Consider the following 9,324-nt stretch of genomic DNA (forward strand, 5'->3'; position numbering starts at 1 on the left):
TTTGAACTCATGACCTTCCGAAGAGCAGTCGGTGCTCTTCCCCACTGAGCCATCTCACCAGCCCAGGAAAAATCTTTTATGTTTCAAATATACCCTGTACTTGTAACTGAATAAAATTTTACAAAGAACTTTTAGTATGCTTGTGTTTTTACTGTACCTGTCACTCGATGTGAGATGTTGAGTCTTCCATTTCTACATAACATTGGGAGCTCAGAAAGTTCTGGATTTCGGAGCACTTTGGGTTTGAGATTTGGGGATAAAGGAGTTTGGCATTCTATTGCTTCCCAGTAGTTTTGTTAAGAATTATAAGATACTTGCATAATGTCTTACATCCTACTTAGTATTGATATTTTAATCACTTAAAAAGTATGCAGTAAAGAAGCAGCTTAGAGGCTGGGACACTCAAGTCTATGGACTGTTCGATGTGTGCTTTGGGGTGGGTGAGCCGGGGACCACAGAAGAGCGGTGTGTTGGTTTTCCTGAGTTCCATTCTGTCCCGGACCTCGCTGGTCCTCTCTCATTACCTGGGCACATTTTCATTCTTTTTTTTTTTTTTTTTTTAACCTGAAATGTGGGTCTCTAGCTGTCACAACCTGCCACAGCGTGGCTTGGATATGCCAGGAGGAGTGACTGAGATGAAGTTGGAATAGCGGGGACCTTTCTCCCATTCTTTCCGAGTCTGAGGACCTTCTCCTCCTGTTCTTGGCACTCGAAGTCCAAGGCTTGTTCTGAAGTCTTTGTTCACTCTCTATTGGTCTTCAGTTGTTCTGGGGTAGGGATGCGGGGTGCCAGTCGGGGCTAATGTTCCAGGTTTAGTGCGGTGGAAGTCTGCATAAAATCATGGGACATTCATTGTATCCAAAGTCCTGAGTTTTCTTAGATGGGGCAAAGAGCTACCATGTTTTTCATAATAGAAATGAATTCATTACTTGTCAAATATGACCAGAGATGATAATGATCACTTTTTTGGTAACTGCAATGAAGTGCAGAACATCTTTTATTTGTGAATCTCTTTAAAAACAAAAAGTTCATATAAGCAAATGCTAATATCACAAGAAAATTCTTGGAACAATCAATGGACTTGTGGATTTGCATTTATTTAAGCATTTAAAATATTTTCTTCTAAATTGCTTTCTCCCTTGTAAAAATAAAAATTGATTTCTTTCTTCTTTTTATCCATCCTGGTGCCTATGAGCGTGGATGGCGAAGAGGCACAGTACAGCTGCTTTCTTTATTTCTCACAGTGTGGGAACAGCCTCCGCAGAGCAGGGCAGATGGGAACAAACCATTTTTCTAAATGTGTGCTCTGCAAAGGACTGACCAGTAGCTTAACAAAGACTGACCTCAGTGTAACATTCTCCAGAAACGCACAAGGCCACACAGACAAATCTCCCTGCCTACAAGCATCTTCTATCTTCCATCTTTGATTTCTCCTGGGGACCAAAATGACCCTCTCGAGAGACACGGGAGGGTGGAGTCCTTGCTCCCTTTCTCTCTCTGAGATAGGGTCTCTCTATGTAACACCCACCATCTTAGAACTCACCACGCAGACCAGGAAGGCCTCCAGAGGGCTGGCACTATAGATATATACCGCCAAGTCCGGCTTTCTTTTCTTTTTTTTTTACTTTTAAAAAAATGGAACAGGAGAATTCTCTGAAAGAACCTGTGGAAGTGCAGCCTTTCACTGGATTTGAAAATACTTTTTTAGATTTATTTATTTTCATGTATATGAGTGCTTTGTTCCTGTGTGTGTGTGTGTGTGTGTGTGTGTGTGTATGGATGTGTGTGTGTGTATCATGGGTGTGCCTGGTGCCGTTTGAAGTTAGAGGAGGTCATGGGATCCTCTGGGATTGGAATTACAGACAGTTGTGAGACCATCATGTTGGTGCTGGGAATTGAACTCAGGTCTTCCACAAGAGCAACGAATGCTCTTAGCTGCTGAGCCATCTCTCTAACCCATAAGCGAGTTTTAAAAACACTTTTTTGACAGAATATTTGTTTACAGGGCCCTGTAATCACCTTTGCTTTCTGCCACATCCCATCCCCTCCCTCTCCCAGCAATCCCCTTCTTTCCTACCCACCCTCCCAGGGCCTAGCCTTGTGTGGCAGGCACACAAGCTGCTGTGTTCACCCCTAGGTGACAGAGCCCATGGTACTCCTCCATATCCACAGCCTTCCCAACCCTCTTCTGCAATGCTCCCTGGGTCTCAGAGAGAGCAACACAGATGTCCTGTTTGGGGCTGAGCACCGACCGGGCAGTCATTTATTCTCCGTACTTTGGCCTGTAAGAGGCTTGTCTGATCGAGGCCAAGAGCTACACTAGTCTATGGGTATAAGCAGATTAACTACGCGTCTACCGTATAACATCAGTAGTGGATCCTCAAGGGCCTGTGACTGACTTCCCTAGCTATCGGCGTTTGATCAGTTCCACAGCCCCAAGTATGTACTCCTTTCCATGCCGTAAGCCTTAAGTCCACGCTGGAAGTGGTTGGTTCTCCCGAGACCGGCGCATCTCACCAGCGGCCACTATTGCAGGATGCTGGGTATGGTTTCTAATGACTTTCCTTCCCTAGCAGCCAACAAAGCACCTTCTAGCTGTGAGTGAGAGCCAGCAGGGAAGGAGCCTCCAGCTCAGTTCCACTTTGGTTTCTGCGTCTGTTTCCAGAGAGTTTCCAGAGGGGATCGGGAGCAACCGGCTCTACTGTCTGGGTTCTGCTAGACGATGACATGGGCTCTGTTACATTAGGGAGTTTCTGCAGACTCCCGTAACTTTAATTTTTTTCAAATCCTATTTTTAATGATGATTCTTAAACACTTTAACCTCCCTTTTAGCCCCACCACCCACCAGAGGTAGTGGAAAAGAAAGGATATGAGGGGAGTGGACCTGTTCAGAAAGGTTCTTTGGAACAAGTCCTGTCTGTGTTGTCTGGAAATCAGAGGTTCAGTTCACAGGTTAGCAGGCAGCAGCAGCTCGATCCACTCACAAACACCTCACGGATACACCAGCAGTCCAGTTTGGTAGAGTTGGGTTAGCAACATAGTTTTCACTACCTCTGGTGGGTGGTGGGTTACAAGGAACATTAAAGCATTTAAGAACCATCATTAAAAATAAGATTTAAAAAAAATTAAAGTTACAATACTGCTTCTGGTGTTAAAATATATACATATATGTGTATATTCTATGATAGAATACTACTTCTAGTATGGTCCATAAAACTTCCCCATCTACCTTGCTTTCATACCTTCCTGCTCAGCTAGGATGATTTGACTCCCTGGGTAACCATGGAAACCGCTTGTTGCTAATGGCAGTGCCTCCTCCCTTGCTCTCCCTTCCCTGAAGGACTGTGCGGCCAGCTTGCTCACGTGCTGTTTTTTGAACAAGGAATGAACTCCTGCCGGGCCTGTTACACACTTTTCATACATTTGTGGGTCATTTAGATCGCTCCTATTTTGTACCAGTACTTACTTGAATATTAATATTCCCCCACTGTATGTGATTTCCTGGTTTCTTATATTTGGAACATTTAAAATGGTGTCTTTGGTTATTTTATTTTATGAAGCCAGTCTGTCAATCTTTCATTTTCATTTTCAGCCTGAGATAGATCTTCCCGCTACCAGCTTGCAGATGTACCCTCATTCTCCACCACGCGGATGAGGACAGGCAGTCTTGGTCCAGCAAGCAGTTCCTCCTCCAAGCCCAGCCAGACTTGAAACCTGATGCCATGTGGTTGGGGTGTGGTCAGGCTATTAACCTCTCTCAATGGAGTTTAGGGAAAAGAGGAAGGCAGTCTCCTGGGGCTCGCCTGAGTGATTCTTTTACACTGATCTCTGCTAGTGGGCAGAGAGGATAGGAGAGTCATCTGCTGAAGACGGAGGGAGGGGCCTTAATAGGGAAATAATGATAGCAGACGTTTGCACCACACATGTAGTGGAGGTGGAGGTGAAAGTGTGCTATTAGTGCAACTGTATGAGTGGGGGCCATTGTCATGGTCAGAGCACTTTATTCTATCACCAGTTCTGAGAGTGACACAGAGGATGGACAGCAGAAGCTCAGGTTGAGGAAGATGGAGGAAAGCCATTTTAACCAGCTCAACAGCTTTCAGCCACGGAAAAGGCTCCGTGAACGTCATTAAGAAGTGCTTACCATCCAGTGGTCACAACGCAGTCAATGAGAGTGAACACGAGTGGCCGGGGAACAAAGAGGTAAATTACCGAGGCCTACTAAAATGTTTCTCCACTTGTCTTCAATTATTCAGGTCCAACCCAATTCCCTTCTAAATTAAATGCTGCTGCTTGAGTTAACTTACGTGACTGAACATTTAATAACAGATGCCCACTGTACCTGCACGTGACTCTGCTGAGAAAGGACAGGCGGGTTTGTTCCACATCATCTCTGAAGTATAACCTTTCCTAGACGTGCTAAGATGGTGTGCTCTGGAAGGTGCAGAGTTGGGGTTCATCCCCGGTACTAAGACTTAAGAAGTCTCCAAATTCTTCCCAGCTCTGCTGTTCTCCACCCATCTAACCACTCCTGCCCCAAGCCGGGGGCAACTGCCTAAAGCCCTGGGCATCTGGACACATACAAAGTGAAGACTTGAGGTCAATCAAAGTCTGAGAGGACAGGAGTAACAGTATCTTAGGAGTAACTATGTATTGGGTTTTCATTGATTGATTACCAGAGAGCTGTCTCCCACAACTGGGTCAGGGGCCTCTGGGATCTGGATGGTCCATGGGACTTTTTTCTTGAGGGTCTGTAGGATCGAAGCTATGGCTCCACATCCAGGACCCAGGTACCAGGAAGCAGAATGAATAGCTTGGTGCTCCTGTAGGTCCACAGCGGGCTTCTGTGGACTTCCAGGCACCATTGGCCTGCGTGCTGTCTTGCCTTCCTCTCCTGTCCTCTATCCCATTGCCCCTTTTCTTTCTTTCTTTTCTTTTTTCTTTTTGTAATTTGGGCTCTCCCTGTCTTCTCATTTTCCTTTGTAACATTTACTCTCCCTCCGAGGCTCCAGTTGTATATGTCTTACTCTGGAAAAGTTACATTGAGTAGAATCAGAGCTATCTTCTCTAATAGCTGTCCAATGGGAACAACCCATCTTAATGAAATGGAGGGTGTTTCAGGTGGCATGGCTTTTTCTTCAGAGGATAAAAGTTGGTCTCATTTGAAGGGACAATGTACTCTTTAGTCTTCAAATGCTTGCATGGCTCTTGCATGCAGCCATTTCTCTGTTCTCACATAGCAGATGAATAACTGCACAACATTTGGCATTCACACTATAACTTACTTTATTCATTACTCTTAGTTTGTACTTGTTTTATATTTCCCTAGTGTACACAAAAAAGTACTTCTAGGGCATCTAGAAACAGTTGCGATGAAGCCAAAGGGCAATGAGGGCTCTTCCCAAAGTAGGAAATTCAGCATGCAGTCAATCAATACAGACCTCTACCTTCCTGTAGTCCAAAGAGAAAGTTGAGGGTGTGGACTTGGGGGTGCGAACTTGCAACTGCATACTCAGGAGCCAGGGCACAAGATTGCCATAAGCCAAGACTCAGCCTGATCAGTCTACTGAGCCTCAGCACACACACACACACACACACACACACACACACACACACACACACACACCCCTTTAATCCCAGAGCTCAGGAGGCAAAGACAGGCAGAACTCTATGAGTTTGAAGCCAGCCTGGTCTACAGAGCAAGTTCCAGGACAGCCAAGGCTATACAGAGAAACCCTGTCTGAAAAAGTAAACTAAACGAAACCCAACCAACCAGCCAGCCAAACAACAACAACAACAACAACAACCCCCCACCCCCCAAAAAAAAACCAAAAAACAAAAAGAACAAAGTCATACAGCATCTCTTGACCTTAAATTTTGAAATCTGTTGCCTGTGTTCTTCTTCTTTTTCCCTCCATTTGATTTTTGGAGACAGTGACTTACCATGTAGCCCAGGCTTGCCTAGAATTCACTATGTAGATCAGACTGGCCTCAAACTCTGCCCCTCCCCTGGGATTAAAAACCAGACCACCAAGCCCAGTGGCTTGCTGCTAGCATTCTTAAACTTTTCTTCCAGTTGCCTCTGATTTCTCTGATGAAGGTAAACTGTGGAGCAGCGACTTCTTTGTAAGAAAAGAAACTGAAAACACCTGGGCATTTAAAAAGTGGATCTCAGGGCTCAAAGCACTAAGTTGGTGTCACTATGATCGGGTTCCCCATCTGAGAGAACAAGCCAAAGTACGAACTTTCAGTTCCAGACAAGTGTAAACATGGTTGTTTGTTTCTTCTTTGTGAAAGCGTCCAGATGTAGATCTGGCTGGTCTGCTCCTTGCTATGTAGCCCAGACTGGCCTTAAGCTCATGGAATCCTCCTGCCAAGGCCTCCCAGGTAGGAGGTTGAGTATAAAAGGCAGGATACCTTGGTGTCCACCAAGCCATCTCTCCGGCCCACAGACACATTTCTTGCCTTGTGTCTCTGTTAAAGGATGCCTCTAACAATCCTCCCTGAACCCTTTTTAGTCCCCTGTTGAGGTTTGGTCTGTTGCTGTGTATTGCAATCCTAAATTCTGTACCAGAAGGTCTAGACCTACGAGTGAACTCTCCCGTTTACCAGCTTTGTTGTGCAAACTTTGTTCCTTAATTTAAAACTATTGGTTAAATAAAATTGGCCACAGCTAATTACTGGAGGTGTTAGAGGTAGGTGGGCTTTGAGTTACCTGGTTGGGGGTGGAGGAGAAAGAGGAGAAATGAGGAGGAAGAGGAGGAGGAGGAAGAAGAGGAGGAGGAGGAAGAGGAGAAGGAGGAGGAAGAGGAGGAGGAGGAGGGGAGGAGGAAGAGGAGGTGGAAGAGGAGGAAGAGGAGGTGGAAGAGGAGGAGGAGAAGGAGGGGAGGAGGGGAGGAAGAGGAAAAGGAGAAGGAGGAGGAGGGGGGAGGAGGAGGGGAGGAGGAGGAACAGGAACAGGAGGAGGAGGAGGAGGAGGAGGAGGAGGAGGAGGAGGAGGAGGAGGAGACCACCATGAGGGGAGATGGACGAAGAGCACATGGCCAGGAGGAACAGCAAGTATCGGGGTACACTGTTGGGGACGTAGCCAGACCAGCAGTTAGAAGAGTAGATTAGAAGCTACGTCTCAGTTATTGTCAAAGCCAAATAAAATAACCATGGTCTATGTCTCATTCTGAGACGACTAGGCTGACTCCATGACAGACTTCAAATTGGCAGCCATCTTCCAGTAACTCGCCAAAATGACGAACACAAAGGGAAAGAGGAGAGGCTCCCGGGACATGTTCTTTATACCTTTTAGGAAGCGTGGAGTTGTTCCTTTGGCCACATACATGCAAATCTACAAGGGTGATATTGGAGACATCAAGGGAATGGGCACTGTTCAAAAAGGAATGCCCCATAAGTGTTACCACGGCAAACCGGAAGAGTCTACTTTGTTACCCAGCATGCCGTGGGCATCATTGTAAAAACAGTCAAGTTAAGGGCAAGATTCTGGGCAAGAGGATCAACGTGCGGATTGAGCACATCAAGCACTCGAAGAGCAGAGACAGCTTCCTGAAGCGGGTGAAGGAGAATGATCAGAAGAAAAGGAAGCCAAAGAGAAGGGCGCCTGGGTTCGGCTGAAGCGCCAGCCTGCCCCTGGGTTCAGCTGAAGCGCCAGCCTGTGCCGCCCAGAGAAGCGCACTTTGTGAGGACTACAGAAAGGAGCCTGAGCTGTTGGAGCCCATTCCATACGAACTCATGGCCTAGTGTACAAAAGAGAAATAAAGGACCCAGACTGCAAAGTGTCTTCCTTAAAAATAAATAAATAAATAAATAAATAAATAAATAAATAAATAAGACTAGGCCTAAATCTGTTTCCAAGAACTGGGAAGTTCCAGACCTCAGAAGCTGCCCTGCCACCTGGCCTGAGGCAAGGACAACGGGTCAGCAACAGTTTCCAGACCTCCCCAGCAAGTTCCCAGCCCCCTTCAGTCCAGTAATGGAATGTCTGTGGAGATGGACCCAGCCGATTAACATAGAGGTCACCTATCCCAGACTTCCCTAAAGTGTTTAAAATCTGAAGTTCACTTGGGTGTTTCTCTGTTCTGGTAATGGGAGACCCCAGCATGTTGAACTTCTGCAGAATAAAACACTTTGCATTTACATACTATTTGAGTCCGGGGTGTCCTGGACCCTTACAATTTATTTGTAAGCTAGCTGGGGAGAAGTTTAAATTGGCTGTACTACACAGCGGTCTCTGCACCTCAGCCCTCAGAAACTATTAGTTCTGCAGTTCGGCTTCCCACTCAGCCGATCTATCTTGCTCTCCTCCTGTGTCCCTTCAACACGCTGGGATTAGCAGGGACCCCATACTTTGATCCTCCAGATAACAAAAGAGCGTGTTGTTTGACCCCATCTGTGACCTTTGGCACACCTCGGTTTCTGTTCTTACGGGGAAACTCCTCGGGATACTCCTCGGCAAAGGGCAACTATTGCCAGCCAAGAGCAATGCTTCCCAGAGTCAGTTTCTTTCTTTTGAGTTTTTGTGTGTGTGTGTCTTCCTCAGTGATTTTTCACTGTATTTATTTACTTTTTTTTTTTTTTTTTTAGACAGAGTCCCTTTCTGAATCTAGAGTTCACCGCTTGGCTAGACAAGCTGGCCCCAAGCCCAAAGGATCTGCCTATCTCTGCTGCTTCTGACCTTTATGTGGTGCTGGGGATCTGAACTCTGGTCCCTGCGCTCAGCAGGCACTTTCCCAAATGAGCCATCTCTCTAGTCCCTTCTTTTAAACGTTAAATGAAATTTATCTTCTAACTCTTACCTAACAAAGTGTACATATTATGGGCTAAGGTGGCACCTTGATGTATGCAGGCATTGTGCAATGCTTAAGTCAGGATGCACATGTCTACCTCCTTAAATATTTAGCATTTCTTTATGAGGAGGACTTCCAAAGCCTGATCTCCAGGTGTTAGAAACGCTCCGCACATTGTCACCATCTACGGCCACCCTCCTGGACCACAGTGCTGTGACTCTCTTAGCTCCTGTATGTCAGCTTCACCACAGAGGTTAAGAGCCAGCATCTTCCCCTCAGCTGCTGGGAGAGCGATCTTTTCAGGTTCTCTGTGTGAATGAGGTCACTCAGCAGCTACCTTTCTGTATCTGACTTGGATTCCACCCAGGCTATTACAAATGACAGGGACTCATTTTTTATTATTGAACTGAATTTCGGTGTGTGTATGTTCCCCATTTTCTTTACTGGTGAAGTTTTTTGATAGTTATATACCAGTTGAGTAAAAAAAAAAAAAAATTATTTTTTTTGGAGTCAAGGTCTCACTGTATAT

At 45.8% G+C, this 9,324-nt stretch overlaps 1 pseudogene; it reads left to right on the forward strand.

Moving 5' to 3' along the window:
- The first annotated feature begins 7,241 nt into the window (after positions 1–7,241).
- Positions 7,242–7,749, forward strand: LOC116082471 (annotated as a pseudogene).
- Positions 7,750–9,324: the final 1,575 nt, after the last annotated feature.

This window comes from Mastomys coucha, unplaced genomic scaffold (assembly GCF_008632895.1).
Source record: "Mastomys coucha isolate ucsf_1 unplaced genomic scaffold, UCSF_Mcou_1 pScaffold7, whole genome shotgun sequence".
Classification (NCBI taxonomy): Eukaryota; Metazoa; Chordata; class Mammalia; order Rodentia; family Muridae; genus Mastomys; species Mastomys coucha.